Here is a 10,468-nt window from a genome sequence, read left to right as displayed (position 1 = left end):
AAGGACCATATTCTAATTTTTATTTTTAGCCGTTGATTTCCCTTTATGCAAGGGCTGGGATTTGTGAGCACACAAATTCACGACTCACCGTAAGAACCAAACTCACGAGATCCCGCCTATATATATATTGGAAAAAAAAAACGTGATATTGTTTTGTATAGGGCGTGATATTGTTTCTTGGACTCATGAACTCAAATATTTAGGTGGACTCACCGGCCGGATCCTACCTATATATATATATATATATATATATATATATATATATATATATATATATATATATATATAGATTTGAGATCCTATGAGAACCATCAAGATAATGAGAACTGTGAGAACCTCATTAAGGGTTGGGATTAAACATACTTTAAACATCTTGAAGGGCTGAGATTAAATATATTTTGAGAATAGTCCAACCCGTCTCACCCTCTTATCACGCGTTTTTCTCCTTTTGTACGACTTTCTCTCTCCTCCTTCATCAGACCTTCTATTTTGCGACAACTTTGTTCATGCTTCCTTCTTCGTTCGCGCTGATTGCGAGCGTCATCACTGTGGTTTCGACCAAAATACTTCGTACATCCGACTTCAATTTTGCTTCCTTGTTCGTTCTCGCTGATTTCATCATCGATTTTTCCGATTTCAAGCAGATTACAATTTAGGTAATTCCTCAATTCCCCCAATTTTTTTCTTATTTCTCAGTTTTTATGATTGAATTAATTGACCGTAGAGGACGTAGGGCGTAGGCTTATTTAAGTATGCTTTTCTTTTCTTATGTTGTTTTATTCTAGGGATTTTATGAATGCTTTCTTTGTGTTACTTGAATGAAACTGAGACAATACTATTATTAATGGATGCTGGCTTTTATGTTTATTCTTGTGTTTTTTCGTGATTGTTTCGAGTTTATGCATCGTTGATTGTTATATTTTACTTCAGAAATGCTGCTGTTTTAGAACTTGGGCTTAAGCTATTTGATACGGGGTAGTTTGCTTTGATTTTATTTCCAATTTAGTTAAAAGTAACATAACACATTTGCAATCAAGTTAGACGCTATTAGTCAATCTGCTGCTTGTGCCTATGTCTCGGAAGTTTTTTTTGAAATGCCAACAAGAAAGACCGATTGTAATCTTTGGAAAATTTGCGATTTAGAATTTGGTCTTAAGTTATTCTGATACGGAGTAGTTTGCTTTGTTTATATGCTGTGTATCCCACTCTGCGCAGTTCATTTTCAAAAGCATTTAAAGTTTTTTTACAAATAGGCATTTCAATATTGTTTTGCATCCGGCATTTCCAATTGAGTTATGTTAACATAACACATTTGCAATCGAGTTTATGGTAACATAACATAGAGCGTAATTTTTTCTAAATAACAATTGTATGTAAAATTACATGTTCATTAAGATTATCTAAGTGATTCAAGTCGATAGACAGTCTGCTTGTTCCTGTATTTTGTCGGAAACCTGTTATGTGCTTTTATTTCAGATCAATTTTGAGATTAAGCTTTGTTATTTCCGTTTTTCCGATACAAGTTGACCTTAAACCTCACATTATTTGTTCTGTACAACTTGAATGGTTCTTGCCAATCCACTAGCTGAGCAAAACTAATGCTCTTTCGTTGGCATTGAATTTCAATCATCAAATTATCATGTGCCATAAATTTATCCTTAGTTTCAGCTAATTACGTATCGCTCCAGCGGACACGACTAATTCAACCCTTGAATCGCTTATCCCAATAATAATGGTTAGGGTTTGAGGTGCAATAGACTTATCAATGCATGAAAAAGCAATATATGTGCATCAAACAACCGTGTATATGCATGAAATAAGTGTTATATGGGCATAAAATAAGGTTATATGTGCATGAAATAAGGTTGTATGTGCATGAAATAAGGTTATATGTGCATTAAAAAGTTCTTCAGTTTCATCTAATTAATGTTGGTTAAGGATATTTTCGGCATAAAATAAGGTTATATGTGCATGAAATAAGGTTGTATGTGCATGAAATAAGGTTCTATGTGCATTAAAAAGTTTTTCAGTAGCGCCAGTTGTTTATATTGTGATACTAATTCTTGTTGGTAAAGGACGTTAATTTTATATGTGCATGAAATAAGGTTCTATGTGCCTGAAATAAGGTTCTATGTGCATTAAAAACTTCTTCAGTTGCATTAGTTGGTTATATTATGATACTAATTAGTGTTGGTTAAAGACAATAATTTTATATGGGCATGAAATAAGATTATATGTGCATGAAAAAAAGGTTCTATGTGCATTAAAAAGTTCTTCAGCTGCATCAGTTGGTTATAATATGATATTAATTATTGTTGGTTAAGGACGTTAATTTTCTATGGCATGAAAAGGTTATATGTGCATGAAATAAGGTTCTATGTGCATGAAATAAGGTTCTATGTACATGAAATAAGGGAAATGACCATGGAGGATATTTAATGTGTTTACCGGCCTTTTTTTGTAATTACAAGGCATTTTAGTGTATCTATTACATATCTTACTAATATGTGAGAAACATTTCGTGTACTTATGTCGATTATTTCGTATTCGTATTTGTTTAGCATATATTTAAAGGCTATTAGCTCAATGGTAGAGCAATGTGCAAATTTTGCACAAAGGTATGGGTTCGAGTCCCATATAGCCTATTAAATTGCAAATCCAATGAGAGAAATGTGTCATGATGCAAGCAATACAGTACAATTATTTAGGAGGCTATAATCATATTCGGAGAATGGCGCGTGAGACCTTGATTGGTGAAGCGGCAAAGAACAATGGCAATGATCGAGCTCGTGAAATAGCTTTGCAATTATCAGGAGTTCAATACAAGCATTTCAAAGACTAACATATATACCAAAACTATTACCATACATGGCATACTTGAATTAAATGGGATTACCAGTTACACTATTTTTCATTCTTAAGAGTAAAAGAAAGATTTGGTATTTCATGGCCAATATGGGAGTCGAACCCACATCTTGTGCATTGCACAATGCTCTTCCATTTGAGCTAATTGGCTTTCAAAATAAGTAAAACGTCAAAGAAAGAAGAGCTTAAGCTTGAGTCAGAGGACTATTTCATCAGAAACGCCAAATCTTGGATGTGACTAAGGGAGGTTCTTTTTCGGGGTCAGCTGTGGAAACAAAGACGTCGATGCCAGGAAGGTCAGACCTGCCCTTGCGGTTGCGAAGATTGAGTCAGCAGTTTTAATCATTCCAATCTCATCCTTTGGTTCTCATGGTAGTGATGCTACCTTTTCCTCCTTGAGTAGGGATTTTGGTTTTACCGACAACAGGTTTGCCTAAAAATCTTTGAAGTAGGGTAGATAATTTCGTCCTCGGCTTCCTTAGGTTTCGGTGGTGGAGTGTGTATGCGCTGGTTTATATCCTTGAGGGTCATTCCTCCACTATCACCGCATGGTTTAATAAAATCAAATGGATATGCAATGAAGAAGGAACTTTTGATGGTGTCGCATGTAAGATTTCTGCTGGATTTCAAAAATGAGAATATAAAACGGAGTACTACACAAATAATTATACACAATACTCGACATGGCTCCATGTTTCAAATGGAGCATAGCGGTGGAGGGTCAGAAATGGCTATTTTGTGAAATAAATTAACGTTTCGGCCTAAATAATGCTAGAGCATCAAACATCCAATGTCAGCATTAGTGAGACTAAAACAAAGTAAATTGCACAAGATGGCATAACCTTTAAAAATAACATTTCGGGAGCTTCTTACTGGTCTTTGAGCTATATGTGATCCGAATTTGGTGTGTCATGGCATACTTCTACGAGAAATAGGAAGGTCGTTCGGATAACAAACTTGTGAAAGAAAAGAACACAATTTTTCCGCTACTATACCTTTGGAGCCAATCGCACATCGGATGAGACAGATGCATTCCGCATTCCGGAGGAGATCCAAATAAGTAAAACTTAACCCTACGCATAAGCAAGCGCAAGTTTCTTCCATATAAAAAACAAGTGAACACTATATCCATCATCGGAGCTGATATTCAAGTAAGTGTCATTGAGACATTCAGCAAGCCAAGCTTCAGATTCTCCAAAGTCCTCGATATTATGAGGAGAAAAATCGTCTGATAAAATCATTTTCACTGTAAGATGACTTAACAATAACTATACGACCAAATTTCAATCTTGAGACAAGTTAAATCAAAGCAAACCTTGCAAAGATTCATCAACTTCGGGAAGAATAGCACCATCTGCATCAATTCTCTCCTAACAAAGGAAACTAATGTTTTGACGATAATAAAAATTATGTAATTCACGAAATTAAATCGCTGATTTCACGATTTCAACCAATTTAGTAATGTATCAATTTCCCCATCCCTAATTTTCCAGTTCCACGAAATAATTCACGACCCCTTAATTTATCAAACATAATTCATTTTTATGACTATAAACAAATAATCAAACCCTAAATTCAACTAATTTAATCGACAATCAAAAAATTAAAAAATATAAATCCTAATTTCACAAAAATTAATTATCAATATTGAAATTTTACCTCGTCGAAGCATAAGGATCCATTAATCGTCAGGTATGGTTGCGTTAGTATCTGCGATTGAACGTATAAGGCAGATTTAGTGATGTCGAAGGCTTTGATAATCGAAGAGAGAGAAATAAAGATGAGAGATAAAAGGAAAAATGGAAAATGAGTGAAATCTGATTGTTTGGGTACCTGTCGAAGGATTTGAATTTTGGTTGAGTTAATCTCACCTTCCGTAATATTATTAGATCTAAGGGATGTGAGTGGTTTCATGGATTTCATTATCTTGGTGGTTTCACAATAGGATCCGACTACTATATATATATATATATATATATATATATATATATATATATATATATATATATATATATATATATATAATGTGTCAACGAAGACATAAGATTAGATTCAACTGTTCATATGGTTAAGCGGAAGATATGGTCAATAAGTCCGACAATACAGCATTGGGATAGATAAGTTCAGAAAAATCAGACAACAGGTAAAGTATTTTTCAAAGTTCAAGTATTTGTTTGGCGGAATTGTTCGTCTTCAAGATTGTCATTTGCGTGCTTCGACTTTCTTTGCATCCTTGGCTGTAGAGAAAGAAAACCCGTTATATTCAATGATCAACATTTAGACCTAGCAAGATTGGGCCACCCAGACCGACCCAGCTAAAACACAACCAGAACAGGACTAGGGTCAAGGACCAAATCAAAATGACATGTTCCGACTTGAGAAATAACTCTGATTGCCATGATCGTGGAACTACTGAGCTAAATACGACTCATAACCAAGCTGACATATACCGAATGACCTTTTGCCATGTCGTTTGACGACATTACAGACTTACAGTACCACCCGAAATGAAAAAGCAAGTAACTTATGTAAGAATCAAGACATCTGAAGAACTTACCAGCTTTTGGTGTTAGATGTAATTATAGTATCCTTTTTATTGAATTTAGTATTAGATTGATTGATTATGTTTATTGTTGTTCTTCAATTAACTATACTTCAATTTATGAGTTAAAGTAACTTTAGGTGGCATGCTTTGTCTTTATTTATTGCACTAATGGTATCTCTGGTGTGCTTCATCTTCTTCATATTTCCCTAGTTCGATTACGCATCTTTTCATATGTGATTGTTTTAGATAATGTTTTTTGTATGAGATTGGTCATATTAAAATAAAAGGAGGTCAAATGTATGTGGATGGCGGTGTTTGCCGGAGTTTCGGTACTATCATCGATTAGTGAGAATAAGTATGAGAAAAGAATATAATAAGAGCAGGTGGAAGGGGTTCAATAGTAGCGATATTGTTTACTATAATATGTGATATTGTTTCGTATAACCTGTGATATTTTTTTGCTGGACTCACGGACTCAAAAAGATAGTGTGGACTCATGTAATCCTAATTTAATATATATATATATATATATATATATATATATATATATATATATATATATATATATATATATATATATATATATATATATATATATATATATATATATATATAAAGCAAGATCCAGGTGAGTCCATCTATATATTTGAGTCCATGAGTCCATAAAACAATATCACGCACTATACAAAACAATATCACGAATTTTTTTTTCAAATTTTTTTTCAAAATTTTTTTTTCAAAATTTTTTTTTCGATTTTTTTTTTCGAAAAAGTTTTTTTTTTTTTTTTTTTTTTTTTTTTTTTTTTTTTTTACTGTGATATTGTTTAGTATAACGTGTGATATTGTATTACAAAACAATATCACGATTTTTTTTTTTTCATTTTTTTTTTCGAAAAAGTTTTTTTTTTTTTTTTTTTTTTTATTATGTAAGATGTGATATTGTTTAGTAGAACGTGTGATATTGTATTACAAAACAATATCACGATTTTTTTTTTCAAATTTTTTTTTTCAAAAACTTTTTTTTTCGATTGTGATATTGTTTAGTATAACGTGTGAAACTGTAATTTGTGATATTGTGTAGTATAACGTGTGATATTGTATCATGGACTCATGGACTCAAAAAGATAGGGTGGACTCATGTGATCCTAATTCTATATATATATATATATATATATATATATATATATATATATATATATATATAGGGTTAAGATCCCATGAGAACCCCCTTCCCACGAGAACCATGAGAACCAATCCCCACCATTGGATAAAGAAGATCAATGTATCAGATTGACGCGCGCCATCCCCCTAACTAATTATAAACATATTACAAAACTAGTCTGTGCTCTTAGTCTTACAAACTCCTTTCCGAACCCCTGTTTTCCCAATTATACTTGGTAAAGAAAAAAAAATGTGAGAACCAATCTAAAGAATTGAGGAAACTGACAATTCATCCATCTAAACAAAGATCAACAAATTAATCGCTAGGAAATCATCAATTACAAAGAAATCAAATAATTTAATTATATTGCAAGTAAACAATTTATTTGAAAGAAAATATTATGTTTACTTCATCTGTAAATTTCATTTATTCGAATATTTTGTATTGAAGTGTAAGTAACTTGACGGCATGTTTACACGTTTTAGGTTGTAATTCTTGGTGTTTCTTATTCTATAATTCATGTTAGAGTTTACGAAACAAATAATTAGGAATATGTGTATGCTTTTTTTTATTGTAGCTTGAGTAGTTATAAAATGTACTTAAGGTTGTTTTATATTGTATGGTTTAATTTCTTAAGTTTGATTTTGATGAACAGTTGGAGGTATTCTACACCATACATAGTCTTAATGATAGGTATTGAAAGAAATTTCGTTTATACCAATGGTTCAAAAACACATGTACCATAGGTTCATAAAAAATGCATCGTATGTTCAGAACAACATTTGATAGATTACAATATTGAGTAGCCCGTACTTAATTCATGTAAGAGTTTATTTTCATGTTTTGTAGTTTGTTGTCTCATGTTGTTTTGATATGTTATTAGGAGTTACTTGAGTTACATTAGTGAGATGCAGTGAATAACAAGGTCAATATACAAAAGGTTCAGAATAAATATAGCATAGGTTCAGAATACTTGTACCATAGGTTCAATAAAATAAGAGAATTACTATCTATCTTCTCTTTTCTACCTTCTCTTCGACCTTATCCTCACACTACCGATAAATTTTTCTTCATTCACTTGTCTTCTTACCCTACACGATATATAATAAACTATTCGATTGTGAGACAGTAAGGGAGAAGGTGGAAGAGAAGGTTGGAGGGAGAAAGTGCATAGCACCCTCAATATTACGATATATATATTATGTCTGATCTTATCCTTGTCTTCAAACTGTAACTTTTTGTGTCTTATAATTTAGGATTCATTGTATGGTTTGCAAAATAATTAATTAATAATATACGCTTAGCTATTTTGTATTGTACCTCAAGTAGTTACTGAATTTTCTTAAAGTTGTTTAATATTGTATGATATATTTTCTCATATGGTTTCGACAAATTATTAGTTGGTGCGTGTCATAGGATTATATAGTATGTACTGGCGTACCGCAGGTTCAGAACAACATTTGATAGAGATTATAAGAGTGGGTATTCCATACGTTACGAGTCATGTAAGGGTTTGCGGAAACAAGTAGTTAGTAATGTATAATTAACTATTTTGTATTGTAACTATTTTTTTTTTATGTTTTATAGTTTATTGTCTGATGTAGTTTGACAAATTATTAAAAGTTGCTTTAACGATAAGTAGTGAATTATTACATGTCCTATATGATAAATGCTCAAAGGAACATTTATTCTACAATTTTTATCTTGTACTTGTCTTTAAACTATATTAACTTCTCCCCTGTACTTAATTGTTTTGGATAAAGTTATAACTTTAGTATTAAATTTATTCTTTTGAATTTTATATATAGATTACAAATGAAATCAAATCTTGAAATTAGAGCATCTATTTCTACATTGTCCATATCTACATGAAATATTGGTCTTTATCTACATGAAATATTGGACTTAAAAGAACTCAAGAGTACTTTCCACCGTGATGACAAGAAGACCAAACTTGGTCATATATACAATAGCTTAAACGAATAATTGTGTTTTACAAAAATATGTACAGACTAGATTTAGTGCACCAATAAGACCAAGAACATCTTCCTTTACTTGGTTAATTCATTAGCTTCATTACCACAATTTGCAATTCCTTTATGCGGCCATTGTTGATTAGATGGAAGGACGACGCTGTATATCAAGAATTATAAAGATAATATATGAGTTGCTTGAGTTGTAATTGCAAGATCATGAAAATATTCCTACAACAAAATGGTAAACGAAAGCGGCAATAAATTAAGCTTAGAAAACATAGGTACAAAAAATATGTGTCATAGGTTCACAACACATATATCATATGTACATAACATTTAAGCTATACATAGAATTATGTTCATAGTGATGTTGTGCCTAAACGCATGTTGGAAAAACTGATTGGTTTACGCAAATCTGGACAGAATGAATAACTTTCTAATATTAAATCATCTACTAAAAATTTCCAAAGTGTAATGATTTCATCTGCTTATCTTTTGTTACGTTGAGGAGCAGTGGTCCAACCCTTAGGGTTCGTTTGAATAGGGGGATTTGGAGGGAAAGGGAAGGGAGAGATTTAAAGAGATGAAAAATACATTGCTTGGTTGGCAAAATGGATGCATAGGAATTTAGAGGGGAGGGATAATGGATCTCTCCATTCCCCTCCTCCAAGCCATAATGTTTCCCCTCCAAAATAGAAAAGATTTGGAGGAAAAACTCACATCCACCATTACCACTCTCCTTCCATTCCCTTCCCTCCTTCCTCCTCCCCTCCCTTTCCCTCTGTTTTGGTATCCAAACAAGGCCTTAAGGGTAAAATAGTTTCATTTAATTACTCTATGTTTGTGAATAAATAGGTCAACGTAAAACAATTGAAACATAAAAATATAGACATTAAACATGGGCCAGAGCAACATGCAAAAAGAATAAACAAGTGCACTAAAAAAGAGATGAACGTGTATACGATTAGAAACAACAAAGGACCCTCAACATAGTTCCTTGTATCCAAACTTTGTTTGCAATTTTTCAAACTATCTACAATAAACACATACAAATCAGAAGATAACCCATTAAAATCAATGAGAAACGCAACGGAAGCATAAATTGACATAGATATACTTAAGAATCAGACTGAGATATAAAACTTACAAAGTTGTATGTAATGTACATGCAAGGGTGGTTTAATGTACATATATGTGTAGAAAGATGAACTTGGAAGCTAATTGGGTTGAAATCTTCAAGAAAAAACACAAACCACAAAAAACCATGAAATGTTGAAGATAAACAAACTCAACCAAAATATAGCTTTACAAATCGACAAGAACAAGTGACCTTGCTATGAAATTAGATCATCATTGATGTAATTAACAATCAAATCAATAGATCGAAACATAAACCCTAAGAAATGAGGCAAAACCAATTGAGAACAATATTATAAAATTACATTGTAAATACAATAGAATTGAACGCTAATAAGTAGAAACAAGCACATAAACATGAGAAATTTACAAAAACAAGCATGAAATCAACTATAAATCCTTGAAATATTGAACATAAAGATAACAGTATAAGGAGTAGACAACGATTCGTGCATTAAAAAGAAATAAACAACAAATTGAATGATTCTTACCTAAGCGATAAGAAAAAAAAGGAGAGAAATTGAAGAGAGAATGGACATGGAATTGCATAAAATTACCTTTAGCAAAATGAGGAAGATGAACAGAGAAGTAAGGGACGAAAGAGTTAGTAACGAGGGAAAGACAAAAATACCCTTTACTTAGAATAGCTACGACGCGCTTCAGATCTGGGACGTCATATTATTTGATCTAACGGTTGTGAGAGGTTCTCATGGTTCTCATGGGAAGAGAGTTCTCATAGGATCCTATATATATATATATATATATATATATATATATATATAT

General features: G+C 32.2%; 1 pseudogene; it reads right to left on the bottom strand.

Annotated features, from left to right (window-relative positions):
• Positions 1-3,218: 3,218 nt before the first annotated feature.
• Positions 3,219-5,348, bottom strand: LOC141607908 (protein XRI1-like; annotated as a pseudogene).
• Between the last annotated feature and the right edge of the window lie 5,120 nt (positions 5,349-10,468).

This window comes from Silene latifolia, chromosome 10 (genome assembly GCF_048544455.1).
Source record: "Silene latifolia isolate original U9 population chromosome 10, ASM4854445v1, whole genome shotgun sequence".
Taxonomy (NCBI): domain Eukaryota; kingdom Viridiplantae; phylum Streptophyta; class Magnoliopsida; order Caryophyllales; family Caryophyllaceae; genus Silene; species Silene latifolia.
The sequence above is the reverse complement of the archived record's forward strand: the minus strand, read 5'-3'. Positions and strand labels throughout refer to the sequence as shown.